Genomic DNA, 27492 nt, shown 5'->3' with positions numbered 1-27492 from the left:
AGGACTATTCGCATACAGTACTGACTAACATACGGCCACAGGATTAAAGAACACACTGTCTTGACCATTTACAGGTCGCACAAATATTCCCACCCAGTATTGACTATCCTCAAGCGACAGGATTATTCCCACACAGCATTGACCATTCTCAGGCCAACACGATTATTCACACACAGCATGGACAGTCCGTAGGTGACAGGATTATTCACACAAAGTATTGACAATCCTCAGGCCACAGGATTATTCACTCACTGTATTGAACATCATCAGGCAGCAGGATATTTAACACACACAGTATTGACTATCCTTCGGCCGAACGGTTATTCCCACACAATATTGGCCATTCTCAGACCACAGGATTATTCACATACAGTATTGACTTGCATATGGCCACATCATTAATGAACACACTGTCTTGATTATTTGCATGTCACAGGATTTTTCACAAACAGTATTGACCATCCTCAGGGCACAGAATTATTCACACACAGTATTGACTAGCATACGGGCTCATCATTAATGAACACACTGTCTTGATTATTTGCACGTCACAGGATTATTACCACGCAGTATTGACGATTCTCAGGCCACAGGATTATTTACACACAGTATTGGCCATCTTCAGACCACAGGATTATTCACACACTCTATTGAACATCCTCAGGCCACAGGATTATTCACACATAGTATTGAGCAGCATACGGCCACAGAATTAATGAACACACTATCCTGACCATTTACAGGTCACAGAAATATTCGCACCCAGTATTGACTACCCTCAAGCCACAGGATTATTAACACACAGTATTGCCCATTCTCAGGCCACAGGAGTAGTCACACACAGTATTGACCATCACCTCAGGGCACATGATTATATTTACACGGTATTGACCATCCTCAGGCTACAGGAATATTCACACACAATATTGACAATTCTCAAATTACAGGATTGTTCACACGCAGTATTGACGATTCACAGGCCAGAGCATTATGCATACATGGTATTGACCATTCACTGTCCAAAGGATTATTCACACACAGTATTGACCATTCTCAGACCAAAGGTTATTCACACACAGTACTGACGATTCACAGGCCACAGGATTATTCCCATACATTATTGAGTATTCGATGGCCACAGGATTATTCACACACAGGATGGCTGCCCTCAGGCAACATAATCTTTCACACACAATGTATGGACCATTCTCAGGCCACAAGATTATTCACTCGCGGTGTTGAACATCCTCGAGCAGCAGGATATTTATCACACACAGTATTGACTGTCCTTCGGCCTAACGGTTATTCCCACACAGTATTGAACATTCTCAGTCCACAGGATTATTCGCACACAGTATTGACCACTATATGGCCACAGGATTAATGAACGCATTGTCTTGATCATTTGCACGTCACAGGATTATTTTCACGCAGTATTGACGATTCTCAGGCCACAGGAATATTCACACACAGTATTGACCATTCACAGGGTACAGGATTATTCACACACAGCATTGACTAGCACACGGCCACAGGATTAATGAACACTCGGTCTTCAATATTTGCAGGTCATAGGATTGTTCCAACATAGAATTGACAATCCTCAGGCTACATGATTATTCACACTCAATATCGACCAGCCTACAGCCACAGAATTAATGAACACACTGTTTTGATCATTTTCAGGACACAGGATTATTCCCACACAGTATTGACCATCCTCAAGGAACAGGAATTTTTACACAAAGTATTCACCATCCTTAGGCCATGGATCATTCACACACAGTATTGAGAATCCTGAAGCCACAGGATTTTTCCTACACGCTATTGACCATCCACAGGCCACAGTTTTATTCGCAAACAATACTGACATTGCACAGGACAAAGATTATTAACACATAGTATTGACCATCCACAGGCCACAGGATTATTATCATACAGCATTGAACATGCACAGGCCAATCATTATTCACACACAGTATTGCCCATCCTTAGGCCAAGGGTTATTCACATACAGTATTTACAATTCACGGGCCATAGGATTATTCACACACAGTATTGACTGCCCTCAGTCCACAGGATTATTCACACACTGCATTGAGCATTCACAGTGCACAGGATTAGTCGCACACTGTATTCACAATTCTAAGGCCACAAGTTAATTCACACACAGTATTGACCATCCTCAGGCCACAGGATTACTCACACACAGTATTTACCATTCACAGTCCACAGCATTTTTCTCACAGTATTGACCATTCTCAACCCACAGGATTATTCACACACTGTATTGAACCACCTCAGGCAACACGATTGTTCACACACAGTATTGACGATTCACAGTCCACAGCATTTTTCACACACAGTATTGACCAACCTCAGGCCACAGGATTATTCACACGCAGTATTGACCATTCACAGTCCACAGGATTATTCATACACTGTATTGAACCACTTCAGGCAACACGATTGTTCACACACAGTATTGACCATCTGCAAGCCAAGGGTTATTCACACACAATACTGATGATTCATAGGCCACAACATTATTCACAGTGTATGGACCACTCACAGTCCACAGAATTATTCACACACAGTATTGACCATCCTTAGGCCAAGGGTTATGCACACACAGTATTTACGACTCATGGGCCATAGGATTATTTACACACTTTATTGAGCATTCACGGTGCACAGGATTATTCACACACTGTATTCACAATTCTCAGGCCTGAGGTTAATTCACACATGGTATTGACCATTCTCTGTCCACATGATTAATCACATGTTGTATTGACCATTCACAGTCCTCAAGGGTCATTATCTCTGGATTACTGCCCGAGCCACGTGCCAATTGGCATAGGGACAAGAAAATTAGGCAAGTAAACACGTGGCTAAGGGATTGGTGTGGGAAAGAGGGATTCCACTTCATGGGGCACTGGCATCAGTTTTGGAACAGGGGGGATCTGTACCGTTGGGACGGTTTGCACCTGAACCGATCAGGTACCAATGTTCTGGCGAAGAGGATAAATAGGGTGGTCAGTAGGACTTTAAACTTCTGAGTTGGGGGGAAGGGAAAGTGAAAGCGACAGGGAGTATGGAGGTAAATGGAAAGATAAGCAACAGGATAGCATGTTTCCAGGCGGATTTAAAATTGAGGCAGACTGAGAATGCAGAAAAAAGCAAGGATAACTTAGGACATATGACTTACAACATCTCTAATAAGGAAGTTAGCATTAAGGCACTTTACCTGAATGCTCGTAGCATTCATAACAAAGCCGATGAACTAATGGCACAGATAATAGTGAATGATTATGATGTAGTAGGCATCACAGAGACTTGGTTACAGGGGGGTCAGGACTGGCAGTTAAACCTCCATGGTTTTTCGACTTATCGAAAAGACAGAGAGGTGGGCAGAGGGGGTGGGGTTGCCTTGTTAGTTAAGAACAAAATTAAATCTATGGTATTGAATGACATAGCGTCGGATGATGTGGAGTCTGTGTGGGTGGAATTGAGGAACCACAAAGGCAAAAAAACCATAATTGGAGTTGTGTACAGACCTCCTAACAGTGGTCAGGACCAGGGACGCAACATGTACCGGGAAATAGAGAAGGCATGTCAGAAAGGCAAGGTTACATTGATCATGGGTGACTTCAATATGCAGGTGGACTGGGTAAATAATGTTGCTAGTGGATCTAAAGAAAGGGAATTCATGGAATGCTTACAGGATGGCTTTTTGGAACAGCTTGTCATGGAGCCCACAAGAGAGCAGGCTATTCTGGACCTAGTGCTTTGCAATGAACCAGACTCTATAAAAGATCTTAAAGTAAGGGAACCCTTAGGAAGTAGCGACCATAATATGGTAGAGTTCAGTCTGGAGTTTGAAAGGGAGAAGGCGAAATCTGATGTAATGGTGTTACAGTTGAATAAAGGTAATTATGAGGGCATGAGAGAGGAACTGACTAAAATAGACAGGAAGCAGAGGCTAACCAGGAAGACACTAGAGCAAAAATGGCAGGAATTTGTAGGTATAATTGAGGACACTGTACAGAGGTTCATTCCCAAGAAAAGAAAGATTAACCGGGGAGGGATGAGACAACCTTGGCTGACAAAGGAAGTCAGGAAATGTATTAAAGAAAAAGAGAGATCCTATAAAGTGGCTAAGAACAGTGGGAAATCAGAAGATTGGGAAGGATACAAAAGCAAACAGAGGATAACAAAGAGTGTAATAAGAAATGAGAGGATCAAATATGAAGGTAGGCTAGCCAGTAATATTAGAAATAATAGTAAACGTTTCTTTCAGTACATAAGAAACAAACGACAGGCAAAAGTAGACATTGGGCCACTTCAAACTGATGCAGGGAGCCTAGTGATGGGAGATAAGGAAATAGCAGGAGAACTTAACAAGTACTTTGCGTCAGTTTTCACAGTGGAAGACATGAGTAATATCCCAAAAATTAAAGGGTGTCACGGGGCTGAGTTGAGTATGGTTGCCATTACAAAAGAGATGGTGCTAGAAAAGTTAAAAAGTCTTAAAATTGATAAATCTCCTGGCCCCGATGGGATACACCCTAGAGTTCTGAGAGAGGTTGCTGAGGAAATAGCAGAGGCATTGGTTGAGATCTTTCAAGAGTCACTGGAGTCAGGAAAGGTCCCAGATGATTGGAAGATGGCTGTAGTAACCCCCTTGTTCAAGAAAGGATCAAGGCAAAAGATGGAAAATTATAGGCCAATCAGCTTAACCTCGGTTGTTGGTAAAATTCTAGAATCCATCATTAAGGATGAGGTTTCTAAATTCTTGGAAGAGCAGAGTCTGATTAGAACAAGTCAACATGGATTTAGTAAAGGGAGGTCATGCCTGACAAACCTGTTGGAATTTTTTGAAGAGGTAACAAGTAGGTTAGACCAGGGGAACCCAGTGGATGTGGTCTATCTGGACTTTCAAAAGGCCTTTGATAAGGTGCCACACGGGAGACTGCTGAGCAAGGTGAGGGCCCATGGTGTTCGAGGTGAGCTGCTGGGATGGATTGAGGATTGGCTATCTAACAGAAGGCAGAGAGTTGGGATAAAAGGTTCTTTTTCAGAATGGCAGCCGGTGACGAGCGGTGTCCCGCAGGGTTCCGTGCTGGGGCCACAGCTGTTCGCATTATATATTAATGATTTGGATGAGGGAACCGGGGGCATTCTAGCGAAGTTTGCCGATGATAAAAAGTTAGGTAGACAGGCAGGTAGCACTGAGGAAGTGGGGAGGCTACAGAAGGATCTAGACAGGTTGGGAGAGTGGTCCAGGAAATGGCTGATGGAATTTAACGTGAGCAAGTGCGAGGTCTTGCACTTTGGCAAAAAGAATATAGGAATGGACTACTTTCTAAATGGTGAGAAACTTAATAAAGCCAAAGCACAAAGGGATCTGGGAGTGCTAGTCGAGGATTCTCTAAAGGTAAACGTGCAGGTTGAGTCTGTGATTAAGAAAGCGAATGAAATGTTGTCTCTTATCTCAAGAGGGTTGGAATATAAAAGCAGAGATGTACTACTAAGACTTTATAAAGCTCTGGTTAGGCCCCATTTGGAGTACTGTGTCCAGTTTTGGTCCCCACACCTCAGGAAGGACATACTGGCACTGGAACGTGTCCAGCGGAGATTCACACGGATGATCCCTGGAATGACAGGTCTAGCATATGAGGAACGGCTGAGGATACTGGGATTGTATTCGTTGGAGTTTAGAAGATTAAGGGGAGATCTAATAGAAACGTACAAAATAATACATGGCTTTGAAAAGGTGGATGCTAGAAAATTGTTTCTGTTAGGCGAGGAGACTAGGACCCGTGGACACAGCCTTAGAATTAGAGGGGGTCATTTCAGAACGGAAATGCGGAGACATTTCTTCAGCCAGAGAGTGGTGGGCCTGTGGAATTCATTGCCACGGAGTGCAGTGGAAGCCGGGACGCTAAATGTCTTCAAGGCCAAGATTGATAGGTTCTTGTTGTCTAGAGGAATTAAGGGCTACGGGGAGAACGCTGGCAAGTGGAGCTGAAATGCGCATCAGCCATGATTGAATGGCGGAGTGGACTCGATGGGCCGAATGGCCTTACTTCCACTCCTATGTCTTATGGTCTTGTAGTCCACAGCATTTTTCACACATAGTATTGACCATTCTCAGGCCAGAGGACTATTCACACACCGTATTGACCAACCTCAGGCCACAGGATGATTCCCACAGAGTCTTGACCATTCACAGGCCACAGGATTATTCACACACAGCATTGACCGTCCTCAGTCAACAGGATTTTCCCCACACAGAATATGACCATTCTAAAGCCACAGGATTATTCACACACTGTATTGACCATCCTCAGGCTACTGGATCATTCCCACAGAGTGTGGACCATTCACAGGCCATAGGATTATTCACTCGCTGTATTGAACAACTTTGGGTAGCAGGATATTTAACACACACAGTATTGACTATCCTTTGGCCCAAAGGTTATTCACACACAGTATTGACCACCATTCGGCCACATCATTAATGAACACACTATCTTGATCATTTACACGTCACAGGATTATTTCCACGCAGTATTGACAATTCTCAGTCCACAGGATTATTCACACACAGTATTGACTAGCACATGGCACAGGATTAACGAACACTTTGTCTGGACCATTTTCATGTCACAGGATTGTTCCCACATAGTATTGAAAATCCTCAGGCCGCATGATTATTCACACTCAATATTGACCAGCCTACGGCCACAGAATTAATGAACACACTGTCTTGACCATTTACAGGTCACAGGATTATTCCCACACAGTATTGCCCATCCTCAGGCCATGGATTATTCCCACACAGTATTGACAATCCTCAAGACACAGGATTATTCCTACACAGTATTGACCATCCTCAGGCCACACAAGTACTCACACACAATATTCAACATTCTCAGCCGACAGGATTATTCCCACACAGTATTGACAAGCATACGGACAGAGGATTCATGAACAAAATGTCTTGACCATTTGCAGGTCACAGGACTATTCCCACACAGTATTTACCATTCTCAGGACACTTGATTATTCGTACTCTGTATTGACATTCAAGGGCCATAGGATTATTCCCACACAGTATTGGCCATTCTCTGGCCACAGGATTATTCACACCCAGCATTGACCATCCTCAGGCCACAGAATTATTCACACACAGTATTGACCATCCTCAGGCAAAGGTTATTCACACACAGTATTGCTGATTCACAGATCACAGAATTATTCACACCCAGTATTGACCATTCTCAAACCACAGGATTATTCACACACAGTATTGCCCATCCACAGGCCACAGTATTATTTGCAATCAGTATTGACCATGCACAGGCCAGAGATTATTAACACATTATATTGACTATCCATAGCCCACAGGTTTATGATCACACAGCATTGAACATCCACAGGCCATATTATTATTCACACACGGTATTGCTCATCATTCGGCAAAGGACTATTCGGACACAGTCTTGACAATTCACAGGCCATCGGATTATTCACACAGTATTTACCATCCTCAGGCCGCAGGATTATTCATACAGTGTATTTGCCATTCACAGTTCAAAGGATTATTCACACACAGTATTGACCATTCTTTGGCCAAGGGTAATTCACACACTGTATTGACAATTCTCAGGCCACAGGATCATTCACAAACTGTATGACAATCCTCCGTCCACAGGATTACTCTCACATAGTATTGACCGTTCACAGTCCACAGCATCTTTCAACACAGTATTGACCATCCTCAGACCACACGAGTTTTCACACACATCATTGTGTATCTTCAGGCCACGGAATTACTCCCACACACTATTGACCATCTACAAGCCACTGGATTATTAACACACAGCATTTACCATCCACAGGCCACATTATCATTCACACACAGTATTGACAATCATTAGACAAATGGTTAATCACACACAGTATACAGCATTCACAGTGCACAGGATTATTCACACACTGTATTGACCATTCAAATTCCAAAGGATTATTCTCACACAATACTGACCACCCTCATTCCACTGGATTACTCAATCACAGTATTGAACATTCTCAGTCCACAGGATTATTCCCACACAGTATTGACCATGTTCAAGCCTCGGGATTATTCACAAGACGTATTGAGCATTCACAGTGCACAGAATTATTCACACACTCTACTGACCATCCTCAATCCACGGGATTACTCACACACAGTATTGACCAGCATACGGCCACAGGATTATTCACACACACTATTGCCCATCTTTAGACAAAGGATTATTCACACACAGTATTGATGACTCATGGGCCACAGGATTATTTACACACTGTATTGACCATTCACATTCCAAAGGATTATTCACACACAATGTTGACCATCCTCAGTTCACAGGATTACTCATACACAGTATTGACCATCTGAAAACGACAGTATTATTCACACACAGTATTGACCATCCTCAGTCCACAGGATTATTCACACACTGCATTGAACAGACACAGGCCACAGGAAAGTTCACACAGAGTATTGACCAACTACAGGCAACAGGATTAATTACACACGCTTTTTACCATCCTCAGGCCAAAGGATTACGCCCACACTGTATTGATCATTCTCAGGCGACAGGATTATTCAAACGCAGTATTGATCATTCTCAGTCCACACGATTAATCACACACAGTATAGACCATTCTCAGGCCACAGGATTAATCACACACAGTATTGATCATTCTCAGTACTCAGACTTATACACACACTGAACTGACCAACGTCAGGTCACAGGATTATTCCCACACAGTATTGGCCATGTTCAAACCTCAGGATTATTCACACACAGTATTGAGCATTCACAGTGCACAGGAGTATTCACACACTATATAGACCATCCTCAGTCCACAGGATTGCTCACACGCAGTATGGACCATCCTAAAACCATAGGATTCTTCACATACAGTATTGACCATTTACAGTCCACAGCATTACTCATACACAGCATTGATCATTCACAGGCTAGAGGATTATTCAAACACAGTATTCTACATCCTGAGGCCTCAGGATTATTCAAACACAGTACTGATGATTCAGAGGCCAGAGGATTATGCACACATAATATTGACCGTCCTCTGTCCACAGGAGTTTTCACACACAGATTATGACCACACTCAGGCCACAGTATAATTCACACATAGTATTGACCAAGCTCAGGCCACAGGATTACTCCCACACAGTATTGACAATCCTCAGGCCAGAGGAGTGTTCACACACAGTATTGATAATCCTTAGGCCACAGGATCATTCGCACACTGTCTTGCCCAACCACAGGCCACAGAATTATCCGCACACAATATTCAACATTCTCAGCCAACAGGATTATTCACACACAACATTGACTAGCATATGGCCACAGGATTAATCAACACACTGTCTTGAGCATTTACAGGTCAGAGGATTATTCCCACACAGTATTGACCATTCTCAGACCACAGGATTATTCACATACAGTATTGAACATCCTCAGGGCACAGGATTATTCCCACACAGTATTTTCCATTCTCAGGCCACTGGATTATTCTCACCCTGTTTTGACCATCCTCTTGCAACAGGACTTTTCACACACAGTATTGAACATCCTCAAGCCACAGGATTAGTCACACACATTATTGACCTTTCTGAGCCCAGAGGATTACGCACACACTGTATTAAACATCCTCAAGCCATAGGATTATTCTGACACTCTATTGACCATGCTCAGGCCACAGGATCATTCACACAAAGTATTGATCATACTCAGGCCAAGGTATAGTCACACACAATAATGACCATTCACATGCCAGAGTATTATTCACACACAGTATTGACTCAACTCAGGCCACAGGAGTATTCACACACAATATTCAATGTTCTCAGCCCAGGATTATTCACAAAGTATAGACCAGCCTACGGCCACAGGATTAATGCACACACTGTCTTGATCATTTGCAGGTCACAGGATTATTACCACGCAGTTTTGTCCATCCTCAGGCCACAGGGGTATTCACAAAGTATTGAACATCCTCAGGCCACAGGATTATTCCCACACAGTATTGAACATCCTCCGTCCACAGGATTACTCACACACAGTATTGATCATCCTCAGGTCAAGGGTTATTCACACACAGTATTGACCATTCACAGGCCACAGGATTATTCACGCACAGTATCGATCATCCTAAAGACATGAGATCATTCACACACTGTATTGACCAATCCGAGGCCACAGGATTAATGAACACATTCTCTTTACCAATTAACAGATCACAGGATTATTCCCACACAGTATTGAACATCCTCAAGCCACAGGATTATTCTGACACAGTATTGACCATTCACAGCCATATGATTGTTCACACATAGTATTGATCATGCTCATGCCAAGGATTAGTCACACACAGTATTGACCATTCACAAGCCAGAGGATTACCACACACAGTATTGATCATGCTCAGGTAACAGTATCATTCACACACAGTATTGACCAACCTCAGGCCACAGGAGTATACACACACAATATTCAATATTCTCAGCCAGCAGGATTATTCACACAGAGTATTGACCAGCATATGGACACAGGATTAATGAACACACTGTCTTGACCATTCACAGGGCACATGATTATTCCCACACAGTATTGACTATCCTAAAGCCACGGGATTGTTCACACACAGTATTGACCATTGTCAGGCCATAGGATTATTCACACACAGTGAAGACCATCTTCCGGCCACAGGATTGTTCCCACACAGTATTGTCCAACCTTAGGCCACAGGATTATTCGCACACTTTATTGACCATTCTCAGGCAATAATATTTTTCACACACTGTATTCACCATCCTCAGGCCAGAGGGTTATTCACACACTGTATTCACCATCCTCAGGCCAGAGGGTTATTCACACACTGTATTCACCATCCTCAGGCCAGAGGATTAGTCACACACAGTATTGAACATCTTCAGGCCAGAGGATTATTCTCACACAGTATTGACTATTCTTAGGCCAAAAGGTTATTCCAACACAGTATTGGACATTCTCAATCCACATGATTATTCGCACACATTATTCACTACCCTCAGGCCACTGGATTATTAACACACAATATTGACCATCCACGGCTCACAGGATGATTATCACACAGCATTGACAATCCACAGTCCACATTATTATTCACACACAGTATTGCCCATCCTAATGCAAAGACTTATTTACACAGTATTTACGATTCACAGGCCACAGGATTAGAGACACACAGTATTGACTGGCCTCAGTCCACAGGATTATTCACACATGGTATTGAGCATACACACAGTACTGAACATTCACAGCACACAGGATTATTCACACAATGCATTGAGCATACACACGGTACTGAACATTAACAGTCCACAGGATTATTCACACAATGCATTGATCATGCACAGTCCAAAGGATTATTCCCACACAGTATCAACCATCCTCCATCCACAGGATTGCTCATACACAGTATATACCATCCTAAAACCATAGGATTATTCACACAGAGTATTGACCATTCACAGTCCACAGCAATATGCACACACACCATTGACCATTCATGGGGCACAGGATTATTCACACCCAGTATTGAACAACCTCAGGCAACAGGATTAATTACATACAGTTCTGACCATCCTCAGGCCACAGGATTGTTCACACATAGTATTGACTATCCTCAGGCCAAGGGGCTTCCACACACGGTATTTACGATTCACAGGCCACAGGAGTAATGAACACAGTGTCTTGACAATTTACAGGCCACAGGATTATTCATACACAGTATTGACTATCCTCATACCACAGGATCATTCATTCACTGTACTGACCAACCTCAGGCTAGAGGAGTATTCTCACACAGTATTCAACATTCTCAACCAACAGGATTATTCCCACACAGTATTGACCAGCCTATGGCTACAGCATTAATGAACACATTGTATTGACAATTTACAAGTCACAGGATTTTACACACACAGTATTGACCATCCTCAATCCACAGGATTGTTCACACACAGTATTGACAAACCTCAGGCCACAGGATTATACACACACAGTATTGAACATCCTCAGGCCACAGGAGTATACGCACACATTATTGACCAGCCTCAGGCCTCAGGATTAATCACACACAGTATTAAACAACCTCAGGCCAGAATAATATTCACACACAGTACTGACTATCCACAGAACAAAGGATTATTCCTACACAGTATTGTCCATCCTCAGGCCAAAGGATTATTTACAAACAGCATTGATAGTACACAGGCCACGGAATTATTCACACACAGTAATGACCATTCACAGGCCACTGTCTTATTCACACAGAGTATTGGTTATCCTCAGACCAAAGGCTTATTTACAAACAATATTGACCATGCAAAGCCCACAGGATTACTCACACATAGTATTGACCATTCACAGGCTACAGGATTATTATCACACTGCATTTACCATCCACAGGCCACAGGATTATTCACACACAGTATTACCCATCCTTCAGCAAAGAGTTAGTCACACACAGTATTGACCATCCTTCGGCCAATGGTTATTCACACACAGTATTTACAATTCAAAGGCCATAGGGTTATTTACACACAGTATTGACTGCCCTCAGGACACAGGATTTTTCACACTCTGTGTTGAGTATTCACAGTGCACAGGATTATTCACACATAGTACTGAATAACCTCAGGCAACAGGACTAATTACACAAAGTTTGGACCATCCTCAGGCTAAGGGTTATTCACACACAGTATTGACCATTCACAGGCCAAAGGATAATTCACAAACTGTGTTGACCAATCTCAAGCCACACGGGTATTTACACAAAATATTCAACATTCTGAGCCCACACGATTATGCACACACTTTATTGACCAGCATGTGGCCACAGGATTATTCTCACACTGTATTGATCATCCTCAGGCCACAGGATTATTCACACATTTTATTGACATATGTCAGGCCACAAGATTATTCTCACACAGTATGGACCACCCTCAGGCCAAAGGATTATTCACACACAGAATTGATCATCCGCAGGCCACAGGATTATTCTCACATAGTATTGATCTTTCTCAGGCAACATGATTATTTACACACAGAATTGACCAACCGCAGACCACAGGATTATTCTCACACAGTATGGACCACCCTCAGGCCAAAGGATTATTCACACCAGAATTGATCATCCTCAGGCCACAGGATTATTTTCACATAGTATTGATCTTTCTCAGCCAACAGGATTATTTACACACAGAATTGACCAACCGCAGACCACAGAATTATTCTCACACAGTATTGACCATTCTCTGGCGACAGGATTATTCACATACCATATTGTCCATCCACATGCCAAGGGTTATTCACACAGATTACCGGCCACACAAAGTGAGAGTGTTAGAGGTGCTCAGAGGAGCAAACAGAGATGCGGAGTGTTGTGGCGACTGGAAAAGGGTCTGAAAAGGATTTTACAGTGGCAGGGTGGACTGTAGTTATTGTGAAAAACCACAGAAATAGCGATTATTGTACTGAGTGCAGGATGAGATTATTGAGATTCGGCATGTTATCAAGACTAGAGCAATTTACAAATATGAGGAATCATCAGAATTGGAGTAGGGATCAAATTAATAGTGGGATTGTGGGCAGGGTTAAGGTTATAGAAAAAAGAACTTTTCTGGGAATTACAAGCATTCATGGCCCAGGCACAGATAAGTTGGACCGAAAGGAACGTTTCCTTAATGAATGACTCCATCCCATGACAAAAGTTAGCGTGATCGGGGGAAGTGTGGAATATAAAGATCCCAGGATTCAAAACCATCTCCTTGGGGGAGGCCTGCTTTCCCCGCTTTTGTACTGATCCTCACTAAGACAGCACAGGCCTGGATTGATAACTGTCAACTTCCTATATTGACAAAGGAAGACTCAATACAGCAGAGAAGAAAGTAAACGAGAGAGTGGAGATTGAGCCTGGGACCATCACACTCTGTATTCACCCTTCAACTCTGTACCTATGTCATGTCCTCCATACCAAAGATCGATCGCTGAAATGCTCTCTGCTCTGTTCACTGTGAGTGGGCCTATCTTGCTGCAGGATTTCTTGAAGGCTCCAGGTCTCCCTTCCCTCTGAATGAAATGTATCCCAATCTGCTTTGGGAGGTAAGGGAGGAGATTGTTGGGGCCCTGGTGGATATATTTAATACATTGCTGACCACGGATGAAATGCCGAATGACTGGAGGATAGCAAATGTGGTTCCTTTGTTCAAGAAGGGCAGCAGGGATAGGCCAGGAAATGACAGAGCAGATAGGTCACCCCATTAGAGGAACGATGTGTAAGATTTGGAAAAGGCTCAGTGGAGATTTACTAGGATGTTACCTGGTATGGAGGGAATGTGATATGAGGAACTTGAAGCTGTTTTTGTTTGAGTGAAGACGTTTCAGATGAATTAATTGAGATATTAAGATAATCAGAAAGTGAAATGGATTGGACAGTGAGAGCCTTTTCCCTCAGATGGCAATACCGAGCATGAGGGGGGATAGCTTTAAATTGAGCGGTGAAAGATATATGACAGATGTCAGAGATAGTTTCTTTACTCAGGGTAGTAGGAGCATGGAACAGACTGCCTGCAACAGGAGTAGATCTGCTCACCTTAAGGGCATTTAAACGGTCATTGGATAGTCACATGGATGAGAATGGAATAGTGTTGGCTACTTGGGCTTCACATTGTTGCGCCAACCTGTGGAACCCATCGAGAGCCGAAGGGCCTGTACTGTGCCGCCGTCTTCTATGTTCTAGAGGGAATAAATATAAGGTGAGAGGGGAAAGACTTAAAAGGGATTGGAGGAGAACATTTTTCACACAGAGGATGGTGCAGGTGGTAGGGAAAAGTACAATAACAACATGTAAAAAAGATTTGGGCAGAAACATGGAGAGTAGAAGGTTTGAAGGGATTTGGGTCAAATGCAGGGAAATGCGACTCGGTCAGGGACTCTGGTCAACATGGATGAGTTGGATCGAAGGAAATATTTTCGTGCTGCATGACTCAGTCTCCTCCTCCAGTAACTGGAGACAACCGAGATAAGGCATGTTGTAGACACTGAAGCAAGTTACAGTGATAGGGATAGTAACCTGGAATGCAGTACGTTTCAAATACGTGGAGTGACTATTGGGATAGGAGGAGGTTACAGGGATACGAACTGTTATTGGAGTTAAAAATTATTGAAGACACCAGTCCACAAAACATGCCAAAGGTGCAGTGTTGGAGTGTAGCAAGTTTTAGTACAACAGAACTTAAAGTTGGGATGGGGATTGTGCATGGGGTGGGCCTGTACTGTATTCCCCCTCCAGATCTGTATCGATGTCATGTCTTGTTAACAGAGGTTTGGAGCCTTCTCATTCCTCTCTTCTCAGTTATCGAAACTGGATGAAGTTATCAATACCGAGGGTTGAAGAATTAGTAAGGACTCTTCAGACTGGCCAAGGTTACAGGTAGAGAGAGCTGTTGGGACTGGAAGAGGTGACAGTCCTCAATAGGATGGTACACATTCACGGATGATTTTAGTGACTGCAGGAGGTTACAGAGTTAAGAAGGCTAGTAGTGATGGGAGGAGGTCACAGAGATAGATAAGATTGCAGAGATTGGCCAAGGTTACAGATCTGGGGAACGGTCATGTGGCTTCAAAGGGAGGATGGGCAGGAATGGCTGTGGGAGCTGGAGGGATTTATACAAATAAGGAGGTTTATAGGGATGGTAGAAGGTTCATGGGAGTGAGGTGCTGTAGGATAGGATGGAGGAGTGCTGTGGGGACTGGAGAAGTTTGCAGTGATATCATATGATGGAAAGGCTTGAGGAAGGTACAAGCCTTTGGTAACGGCTGGAGGATATTAAAGAGACAGGGTGGGCTGTAGGTACTGAACATTTTGACAGAGATAAGGATAAGGTAGTGTTTGGGGATAATGACCATAATTCTGTACGTTTTGAAGTCATGATGGAAAGAGCTAAGGATCATGCAGAAGTTGTGTGTCCAAATTTGGGGAATGCTACTTATCATTTCATTATCACTATCACTGATCATTATTACTAGCATTAGACAGGATTTGAAAAATATAGACTCAGAGGAACTATTTGCAGTCGAGCCTACAATTGGAAAGAGGGAGTATTTTCAAGTGATACAGTGAGAATTCAGGGCCAGCGTGTACCATGAACAGTGAATGACAAAGGCACCAAGTTCAGCGAATACTCATCAAGTGATATTGTGAGTTTGGTAAAGAAAATACAGTGCAATCAAACCAGGTGAAGCCCTTCAACAACGATAGAGAGTGCAAGGGGGTCCTTAAAAATGAGGGGCACTCAATGGCCATGAAACCTCCTTGGCAGACACTAGTAAGGAAAAGGTACAAGATATTATATGACGAGAGGCAGAGTAAGAAGATGCCCAGCTAAAGAGTGCGGTCTGTTGGAAACCAAAGGGACGATCTGCGCATGGAGCCAGAGGAAGTAGCTGAGGTCTTCAATGTATGCTTCCCATCTGTATTCACACAGGAGAAAGACACTGTAGCCCAGGGATTTCAGTCAGGATGGTGAGACTCGAGAACATGTTAAGATCAATAAGGAGATATTAAATGCTTTCACAGGCATAAAAGGGGAGAAATCACCAGTGCCCAATGAAATGTATTGCAGGCTGCAGTGGGAGGTAAGGGAGGAGATTGCTGGGGCCCTTTTGGATCTTTTTAATACTTTGCTGACCATAGGGATATTGGGTAAAAATTGGGAACAATTCTGAGGGTCAAGATGTATCAACATTGAAAATGAAGGAACAGATTCAGGACAGATTTTGTAAAGGAGAATCCTGTCTGATGAATTCAATTGAGTTTTTTTGAAAAGTTATCTAAAATTATTTATGAGAGTAGTGCAGATGATGTGGTTATCCTGGCGTTTGGTAAGGCCTTTGACCAAGTCTCAGTCAATATGTAAATGGCCCAACTGGAGAAAGGAGCGAAACCTGACCTCCCCTTGGGAAACAAGGTAGGGAATAGGACTGAGGTGTTAGTGAGGGAGCACTTTGGCAAAGTGACCGCAATTCTATTAGTTTGAAAATAGCTTTGCTGAAAGACAGGCCTGATCCAAACGTTAAAGTTATAAAATGTGGCAAGACAAATCTTGATAGTATTAGACATTAACCTTTTTAAAAGTTGATTAGAGTGTCTATTTGCAGGTAAAGGGAATTCTGACAATTGGGAATATTTTAAATGTGAGATAAAAGGACCGTTGAGCACCAGCATGTTCCTGTTTGTGTGCAGCTCAATGCTGACAGTTTTCAGAAACACTGGCTGTCGACTGAGACTCTGCTCAAGGAAAAGGGGGCACATGTCAGGTATAGCCAGCTGGATCAAGGGAATCCCTGAGGAGCATAGGGGCTGTAGGAATACTCTTTGGATTGAAATCAGGAATGCAGAAAGGGGACATGAAATAACTTTGACACATAAAGTTAAGGAGAATCCAAAGTGTATTAAGAGCAAAAGAAGAGCTCGGGACAAAACCGGTATTCTTAATGATCAACAAATCCAACGACGTGTGGAACTACAAGATCCTAAACAAATATTTCACTTTGGAACTTACTGTGGATAAGGTCTGGGGCGCTCAGTGTTTGGCCGAACCACTATTGGAATATTGTGTGCAATTCTGGTCTCAATGCCATCGGATGGATGTTGTGGAACTTGAAAAGGTTCAGAAGAAATGAATAAGGATGTTGCCAGGGTTGGAGGGTTTGCGCTACAGAGAAAAGCTGAAGAGACTGGGATTATTTATACTTTAACATGGGACGCTGAGGAGTTATCTTATAAAGGTTTCTTAAAATCATGATGAGCATGGAAAAGGGTCAATAGATAAAGACTTTTCTCCGGTCGTGGGGGGGTGAGTCCAAACCTACAAGGCATAGCTTTAAGGTGAGAGGAAAAGATTTAGAAGGGACCAAAGGGACAGCTGTTTCCTGCAGAGGTTGGTATATATATATATGATATAAACTGCCAGAAGAAACGGTGGAGGCTAACAGAAATATATTTAGCAGGCATCTGGATGTGTATATAAATATCAGGATTTTAGAGGGATATTGACAAAGTTCTGGCAAATGGGTTTGACAAACGTCATGGAGGAGTTGGACCAAAGGGTCAGTTTCCATGCTGTACATCTCAATGACTCCATGTCTTGAAATGAGTCCACATTATAGAAGAGGCGGTGTTGGAAGATTTAAAACATAGAGGTAGATAAATCCCCAGGACCTGATCAAATGTATCTCAGAACATTGTGGGAAGCTGGGGAAGAAATTGTAGGGGCCTGAGCAGTGATATTTGTGGCATTCTGGGCAGTGATGGAGGTTTTCTGAGTTTACAAAGGGATCTTGATGAAATGCGTGAATGGCTGAAAAACTGCAGACAGAGTTCAATTCGGGTAAATGCGAGGTAATACATTTAGGTTACAACAAACAAGGGTCGAGCTTTCACAATTAATGGTAGGGTCTTCAGTAGTGTTGTACGCCTTGGGGTTCAGGTACGTAGTTCTTTGAAGTTTGCCACAAGGAGAGACAGGATGGTTATAAATGGTACTTGCCTTCATTGTTCAGTCATTCGAGTTTAGGAGTTTGGGAAGTCGTGTGTAGATTGTACAGGACATTGGTAAGGCCTATTCTGGAATACTCTGCCCAGTTATAGGAAGGATATTAAACTGGAGAGGGTTCAGATCACATTTACCAGGATGGTGATGGGTATAGAAAGTTTCAGTTATAAAGGAAGGTTGTATAGTCAGGGACATTTTTCACATGAGCCTGGAGATTGAGAGGTGAGCGTATAGAAGTCTATAAAATAATGAGGGATATAGATAGAGTTAACGTGACTTGTCTTTCCCCAACAGCAGGTCATTTTAGAACTAGGGGCTACATTTCTTAAGGTTAGAAGGGAGAGATTTAAAATCAGAAAACATAAGGAGCAAACTGTTAGAGTGTGTTTTGTGTGTGGAATGAAATTCCCAAGGAAAGGGTGATTGTGTGTACAATTACAAAGCTTGAAATATTAGTACAGGAATAGGAAAGGTTTGAAGGGGTGTGATCCAGGAAGAGGCAGGAGGGACGAGGTTAGTTTAAGATTATGGTCGGTATCAACCCAACAGTCAGTTTCTGTGCTGTATGACTGTCTGACTATGAAAATAATTTTGTGCCCTTAGTTAAGAAAGACTGCAAGGGGAAGCCAAGGAACTGCAGACTGAGGAGACAGAAATCAAGGATGGGTAAGGTGTTGGAGATCATTCTGAGACATAGGAGTTACATGCATTTGGAAAGACAGGATTGATTACAGACAGTTAGAGAGGCTTTGTGCGCAGGAAAACATGCCTCACAAACTTGCCTGAGTTTGTTGAAGATGTGACCAAGAAAAGAGATGGAAGCAGAGCAATAGACATTGTTTCTGGGTTCAGCAAGGCCTTTGAAAGGGTTGAGCAGGCTTCATGGGTTAGTAAGGTTCGGTCACATGGGTTCAGGGAGAGCGACCCAACTGGATGCACAATGGGTTTGATAGGAGGAGGGAGAGAGTTGTTCAGACTGGAGGCCTTCGACCAGCAGTGTGCTGTAAGGATTGGTGCTGGGGCCACCAATGTGCATCATTTATATAGAGGATCTGGGTAAAAATATAGGAGTCACTGTTTGTATGTTTGCGGATACCAAAATTAGTGGAAGAGTGGGCAGGGAATATAGTTATCGAAGGGGATGGTAATCAACTGGGCCAGTGGGACAAGGAATGAAAGATGGAATTTAATTCATGTGTTGGATTTAGTTAAGACAAACCAGGGAGGACTAAGACAGGTAATGGTTGGGCTCTGGACAATGTTGTTGAACAGAGAGAGACCAAGGGGTGCACTTACACTGTTTTGGAATGGAATCACAGGGGGACATGGTGGGGAAAGCAGCATTTGGCACACTTGTCTTCATTGGTCAGAGCACTGAGTACATGAGTTGGAGATATTTGTAACATTGTCGTCAATATTTCTCCTGGGTAAAGGAGGCTACGGGGTGGCCTTATAAAGGTTTATGAAACCATATAGAGCCTAAATAAGGTGAAAAGCCAAGGGTAGGCGAGTCCGAAGCTTGAGGCATAAACGTGAGGTGAGAGAGCAATGATTTAAAGAGGGAGCTGAGGGGCAACATTTTGCACAGAGGATGGTGCATAGACGGAATGGACCGCCAGAGGAAATGGGAAAAACAAGTACAATTACAACATGGAAAAGATACTTGGGCAGGTACATGGAGAGGAGAAGATTGGAAGGGGTATGGGCGAAACACAGGCAAATGCAACTCATTCCAATTAGGAAACTGCAAACAAAGAGTCATGCAGCACAGAAACAGGCCCGATGGCCCAGTTGTTGGAGGAGGAGACTATCGAGACAAGGCATGTTGTAGAGACTGAAGCAAGTTACAGCGATACGGATGGTCGTCTAGACTGGAGGTTTCAAATATGTCAATTAATTGGTAAGAGGGGAGGGGATGACAGAGATAGGAACTGTTATAGGAGTTAGAATGATTGAAGACACTGGTCCACAAGATGACCCATAGATACAATGTTGGAGGGGGAATAGAGAACAGAAAGATCCCAGGCAGCATTACCACTCTCTCATGTGAGGCCTGCATTCCCCTCTGTTGTCCTGGTGCTCACCAAGATAGCCCACGTCTAGATTGAAAACTGGGAATTCCCGATGCTGTCTCAGTGCAACAAAACTTAAAGTAGGGGTGGTGTATGAGCCTGGGGTGTGCCTGTACTTTGCTCCCCCTCCATCACTATGTCTATGTCATGTCTTGTTAGCTGATGTTTGGAGCCCTCTCATTGCTCTCTGCTCTGTGCACTGTGAGTGATCTTACCTGGCAGCAGGATTTATTAAAGGCTCCCGACCTCCCTGACTTTCATCTCACTGGCTGACCAATCATCTTTCCAACCAGCAGTTGGCAAGTCTATTGAGTCAGGAACTCCCCGAGTACCTGTAGAAGACACAGAAATAAGCAGAGTCGGAAATTAGACTGATGCTGTGATGGTTACACATGTAGAATGGCCCACAGAGATCTGGGAAATTCTAGTCTCCATCCCTGGCCTGTGCTGCCTCATCTCTCTGGAGTGGAGAATTCTGTTGGCTCAGGATCTGGAGTAGCTGCAAGAGTGAGAGACACTGACAGAGGCAGCAATTAGACGCATACAGTGAGGGTTCACACATGGAAAAATACTGACTGATAGCACCAGAGTTCAGGATCAAATAATTGTGTGGGAAGAAAGGGTTTTGATTCATGTTGCACTTAGATATACAAACTGTGAGCAGGCGAAGTGATGGCCTCGTGCCATTATTGTGTGACAATTTATCCAGAAAGTCAGCAAGTGTTCTCTGGACACAGGTTCAAATCCCACCATTGCAAATGATTGAATGTGAAGTAAATGCTTCAAAAAAGATGTAATAAAAAACCTGTAAGTGAGTATTAAACAATTGCTGATGTTAAGAAAAATCCACCGGGTGCATTTAAGTCTTTAGTGAAGTAATCTAAGATGGGTCTGGGATATCACAGGTATTACAGAAACAACAGCTGAGGGAGGGACAGGACAGGCAGCTCAATGTTCCAGGGGACAGATGCTGCAGGAAGGACAGAAGGGGAGCTGAGAGAGGAGGAGAGCTACTGGTTCTGATGGGGTGAAACATCCCAGCAGGACTGAGAGAGGATATTCCTGCAGGATCGCCCAGTGAAGCTGTGTTCGTGGAATTAATCAACAACAATGGGGCTTCCCTTTCCTCTGATTGTTCTACAGACCCCGATAACCCCGCCCTCCTGCACCTTGACCTTCTCAAGATGGCGGCCCTGAGGCCCGGGCTCCCTCTTCCCTCAAACAAATGGCGGCCGTGACCCTGGGCCCGTTCCCTGATCAGAGACCGCCACCTCCTTTCCCGGGCCTGGTGGGTCTTTTCCGAGTTTTTTTTTTCACCTTTATCCGGGACTTGTGAATTCTCTCCGCTCCTTTCTCCCGGCGAGGCTCCCACACACCGGCTCTGAGCGCCGCTTTCTGAAGCCGATCGCAGCCGCTGCCGGCCAAAGTAGCTCCATGTCTCTCTGTGTCCTGACCAATGTGATACTGCGCATGCTCTACATAGAAACCAAACTGCGCGTGCGTCTGAGGTGATCAGTGAGTTTATAGAGAATATTCATATCTGCACAGACTGATGGGTAAAATATTAATCATTATCAATTGCTTTGTCGAGTTATAATCATGGAGATGTCTAACATGGAAATTGTCTGGTCCAAATCAACCATACTGGCCAGGTATGTAAATCACCAACTGTGTTGGGAGTTTGAAAAGAAGTTTCTTTCTCGAGTAGTGTGAATCGATTGGAAATATGTACGTTATCCGATTTACATTTCAACTACAGTATTTTTAAAAATCTCACATTGATTTATGAGAGACGTTTAATGCTCCACTATGTCGTGAGAATGATCAATCCTGCAAAATAGTTTGCTCTCTGACCAATCCTGAAGCGTTCACTCCCGAGAATGCTTTGGCCCCTCTCCTCATTCACTCTGGTTAAAGGACCGGCCGCTACTCGGTCCTCCTGTTCCGCCCCTTCCTCCCAATTGCAGAGTTGATTCAGGTGTGACTTAGCAGGCAAGGGACAAAGGAAGTTCAAGTCGATGTTTTGTGACGCGGTGAAAATATCCCGAATCTTGAACGAGAGGCCTGGGTTCAATTCACAGCTTGTGCAGATGTGTGTAATAACAACTTTAGCAGGTTCATTAGGAAAACTAAGGGAAGTCAGGAAGAGAGTGAAAACAAGAGAAAATGCATGCAATGTGATGGGGCTTTCAATGCTCAGATGATTTGACTCTTTACCAAGCGTTTCAGGGTCCCAGTACAAACTGTTGCACTGCTCTTCGTGCACAGCCAGATACCACGATTGTGGGGGCAAAATGTTGTGGTGATTATACAGATGCTTTTCTGGAAGGCGCTCGGTTTTTGTGGTGAAAACAGTTGAGAAGGAGTCGGGTTTTGGATGGAGATACCTGTCTCCCTCCTGTTGCAGCCTCTTATTATTGCCCTGACTCTACCTCGTACATGGAGAAAGTAAGGACTGCAGATGCTGGAGATCAGAGCTGAAAAATGTGTTGCTGGAAAAGCACAGCAGGTCAGGCAGCATTCGCTACCTTGTACATGTTTGGTTGAGATCAGTGACACTTTGTAAGCTCACAATACAAGATCCATCACTCTGTTTAAGACAGTAAAAATCTCTTGTAGCACAATAGCCAGAGAAAAACACAGCGCAGAACAGGCCCTTCAGTCCTTGATGTTGCGCCGACCTGTGAACTATTCTCAGCTCGTCCCCCTACACTATCCTGAAATCACCCATGTGCTTATCTAAAGGACTGTTTAAATCTCACTAAATTGGCTGAGTTAACTACATTAGTAGGTAGTGGATTCCACGCGCTAACCAGTCTCTGAGAAAAGAACCTGCCTCTGACATCTGTCTTAAATCTATCACCCCTCAATTTGTAGTTATGCCCCCTCATACACACTGATGTCATCATCCTAGGAAAAAGACTTTCACTGTCTACCCTATTTAAGCCTCTGATCATCTTTTATGTCTCTATCAAATCCTCTGTTAGCCGCCTTCTTGCCAATGAGAACACGTTCAAATTGCTCAACCTTTCCTCATAAGACCTTCCCTCCAGACCACACAACATCCTGGTAAATCTCCTCTGCACCTCTTCCAATGCTTCCACATCCTTCCCGAAATATGGCACCAAAACTGCACACAATATTCCAAATATGGCCGCACCAGTGTTTTGGAAAGTTGCAGCATGATATTGTGGTTCCAGAACTCAATCCATCTATGAATAAAACCTAACACACTGTATGCCACCTTAACAGTACTGTACACCTGGGTGGCAACGTTCAGGCATTTATGTACGTGGACTCCAACATCCCTCTGCACATCTACATTACCAAGAATGTTTCCATTGACCCAGTACTCTGCCTTCCTGTTATTCTTCACAAAGTGTATCACCTCACATTTAGCTGCATTGAACTACATTTGCCACCCTTCAGCCCAATTCTGCACTTTATCCAAGTCCCCTTGCAACCTGTAATATTCTTCCACACTGTCCACTACTCCACTGACTTTCGTGTCGTCTGCAAATTTACCAATCCATCCACCTATGCCTGCATTTAAGACTTTTATAAAAAATTACAAACAGCAGTGGTCCCAAAACAGATCCTTGTTGCACACCACTAATAACCGCACTGGAGGCTGATTATTTTCCATCATCCACCACTCACTGCCTTCTTTCAGAAAGCCAGTTTCTAATCCAAACTGCTAAATCACACTCAATTCCATGTCGCTGCATTTTATCTAAGAGCCTACCATTTGGAACCTTATCAAAGACTTTACTGAAGTCCATGTATACCACGTCAACTGCCCTATCCTCATCTATATGCTTGGTCACCATCTCAAAAATACTCAATGAAGTTTGTGAGACAAGACCTGCCCTTGACGAAACCATATTGACAATCTGAAATCATATTGTTGTTTGCCAGATGATTACAAATATTGTCTCTTATAATCCTTTCCAAAACCTTTCCGGCAACAGAAGTAAGGCTCACTGGAATATAATTAACTGGGTCATCTCTACTGGCCTTCTTGATCAAGGGCATAACATTTGCAATCATCCAGTCCTCTGGTACTGAACATGTAGGCAATGACGACTCAATATCAAAGCCTAAGTATTTGCTATCTTCTCCCTAGCTTCCCAGAAAATCCACAGATAAATCCCATCCAGCCCAGGGAACTTGTCTACTTTCAATCCTTTTAGAATTGATAACACCTGTTCGTAACTAACCTCGATCCTTTCTCGTCTAACATCTTCTACCTCATTATTGTCTGCGATATTCTCATTTTCCTGAGTGAAAACCAATGAGAAATATTCGTTTAGCACCTCTCCAATTTCAATAGTGTCCACACTCAACTTCCCACTCCTGTCTTTGATTGGCCCTATTCCTACCCTATCCTTTATTCCTCACATACCTAAAGAAAGCTTTAGGGTTCTCCTTTATTCTATTTGCTAAAGACTGCTCATGTCCTCTCTTTGCTCTTCTTAACTCTCTTTAAATCCTTCCGAGGTGATCTGTAAGTCTGCATGGCCTCATCAACACATAAGCCTCCTACTTCTTCTGAACAAGAGATGCAATTTCTGTGGTAAACCACAGTTCCCTTACCTTATCACTTCCTCCCTGCCTGACAGGGACATACCAATCAAGGACACGCAATATTTGTTCCTTAAACCAGCTCCACATTTCTATTGTCTACATCCACTGCATTTTGCTACCCCATTCTATGCATCCTAAATCTTGCTGAATTGCATTATTATTGCCACTGCCCCATTGATAATTCTTCACCTGTGGCACGTACCTATCACTTTTCATCGCTAAACTAAACATAACTGAATTGTACTAATCTCTCCAAAGTGCTCACCTACAACTGAACCAAACACCTAGTCCGGTTCATGACCAAACACCAGATCCAATGTGGCATCCCCTCTCGTCGGCCCTTCGACATACTGTGTCAGGAAACCCTCCCGTACACCTTGGACAAAAACTGATCCATCCAACATACTAGAGTAATAGCATTTTCAGTCAATGTTTGGGAAGTTAAAGTTCCCCATAATGACCACCATGTTACTTTCGCTCCTACCCAGAGTATTTTTGCTAATACTCTCTTCCCCCTCCCTGGAACTCTGCAGCAGCCTATTAAAAAGTCCAAGCAGTGTGACCTCCCCTCTCCTGTTTCTAACTCAGCCCACACTACTTCAGTAGAGAAGTCCTCATCAAATGTTCTCTCAGCCACCGTTATACTATCCTTGACTAACATAACATGCATGGGCCCATTGCGGTGCTTCAAATTCCATGAGGCAGCCATACTGTCTATGACAGACAGACTCAGTCCAGAACCTCCTCTGTCCTTAAGACTTTAAACACTGCCTGCACTCCTCGATTTCCCCTTTGCACGTTGCCTTTCCAACCCACCCCACCTGCATCACTCCGCAATTGGAACTGTCAAGGGCAGAAGTCTGTGGAAAACCCTCCCTAACCTTCTCTATCCTCTTTTAAGATGCATTTTAAAATCATTCTCTTTAATCAATGTTTTGATCATCCATGAAGCACCTTAGGAGATTTGCCATTGTGAAAGATTCCATACAATGCAAGTAGTTGTTTTTATTGCCATACATTAGGAGAAACAGGAATGATGCTTTCAAAATGTTAACAAGAAAGTCACTGATAGGCGCAGTGTGTAGGCCAAATAATAATGTCACATTGGGATGGGCAATTATCAAAGAAGTAACTAAAGCCTGTAAAAATGGCATGTCTATTACCATGGGTGATTTGAATCTACAAGTAGATTGGTCGAACCAGCTCAGTCAGGGTAGCCATGAGGAGTTCATTAAGTGTATCCATGATAGTTTTTTTGAACAGTATGAAATGGAAATGACAAGGAGCAAGCTATCCAAAATCTGGCCCCTGTGCAATGAGACAGGAATAATTAATGACCTCAGTGTTAGGGATCCTCTTGGAAGAAGTGATCACTGTATGATTGAAGTTAGAACACATATTGAGTGTGTAAAGATAAAATCTAATACCTTGGTCCTGTGCTTGAACACGGGGAACTAAAATAGAATGAGGGAGAACCTGGATAATGTAGACTGGAAACAAAGATTTTATGGTGGGACAGTTGATGAGCAGTGAAAAATTTTCAAAGACATTTTAGGAAGTGCTCAGCAAAAACATATTCCAGTGAAAAGGAAGGACTGTAAGAAAAGGTGGTGGACAAAAGATAGGGAATTCTACACTAGTTCGTTTATTCTCTGTAGTTAGAAAGATGCTTTGGTCTATTATCAAGGAAGAAAAAGCAGGGAATCTCGATAGAAATTGTCCCATTGGGCAGACAGAGCATGGATTCATGAAGGGCAGGTCATGCTTGACAAATCATTTGGAATTCTGTGAAGACATTTCGAGCAAGGTGGACAATGGGGACCCAGTGGATGCGGCGTGCCTGGATTTCCAAATGGCCTTCAACAAGGTGCCACGCAAGAGGCTGTTGCATTATATAAGGGTGCATGGGATAGAGTATTAGCATGGAAAGAAGATTGGTTGATTAACAGGAAGCAAAGAGTGGGGATAAATAAACCTTATTCTGGCTGGCAATCAGTAGCTAGTAGTGTGCCTCAGGGATCAGTGTTGGGACTGCAATTATTTAGAATTGATACAGATGATTTGGAGTTGGGGACCACATGTAGGGTGTCAAAGTTTGCATATGACACTGAGATGAATAACAGAACAAAGTGTGCGGAGGAC

General features: G+C 43.3%; 2 long non-coding RNA genes across 2 annotated transcripts in view; one reads left to right on the top strand and one right to left on the bottom strand.

Moving 5' to 3' along the window:
• Positions 1–27492, top strand: part of LOC140471958 (uncharacterized) — a 122986-nt gene that overhangs the window by 27030 nt on the left and 68464 nt on the right. The window lies entirely within an intron of this gene.
• Positions 14734–22207, bottom strand: LOC140471961 (uncharacterized). Its single transcript, XR_011957296.1, has 3 exons — positions 22081–22207; positions 20979–21095; positions 14734–14870 (listed from the first exon to the last, which is right to left on the bottom strand). It is a non-coding gene; the product is annotated as an uncharacterized lncRNA (long non-coding RNA).

The sequence above is a fragment of the Chiloscyllium punctatum genome, unplaced genomic scaffold (assembly GCF_047496795.1).
Source record: "Chiloscyllium punctatum isolate Juve2018m unplaced genomic scaffold, sChiPun1.3 scaffold_211, whole genome shotgun sequence".
Taxonomy (NCBI): domain Eukaryota; kingdom Metazoa; phylum Chordata; class Chondrichthyes; order Orectolobiformes; family Hemiscylliidae; genus Chiloscyllium; species Chiloscyllium punctatum.
Note: the sequence above shows the minus strand (reverse complement) of the source record. Positions and strands in the feature narration are given on the sequence as shown.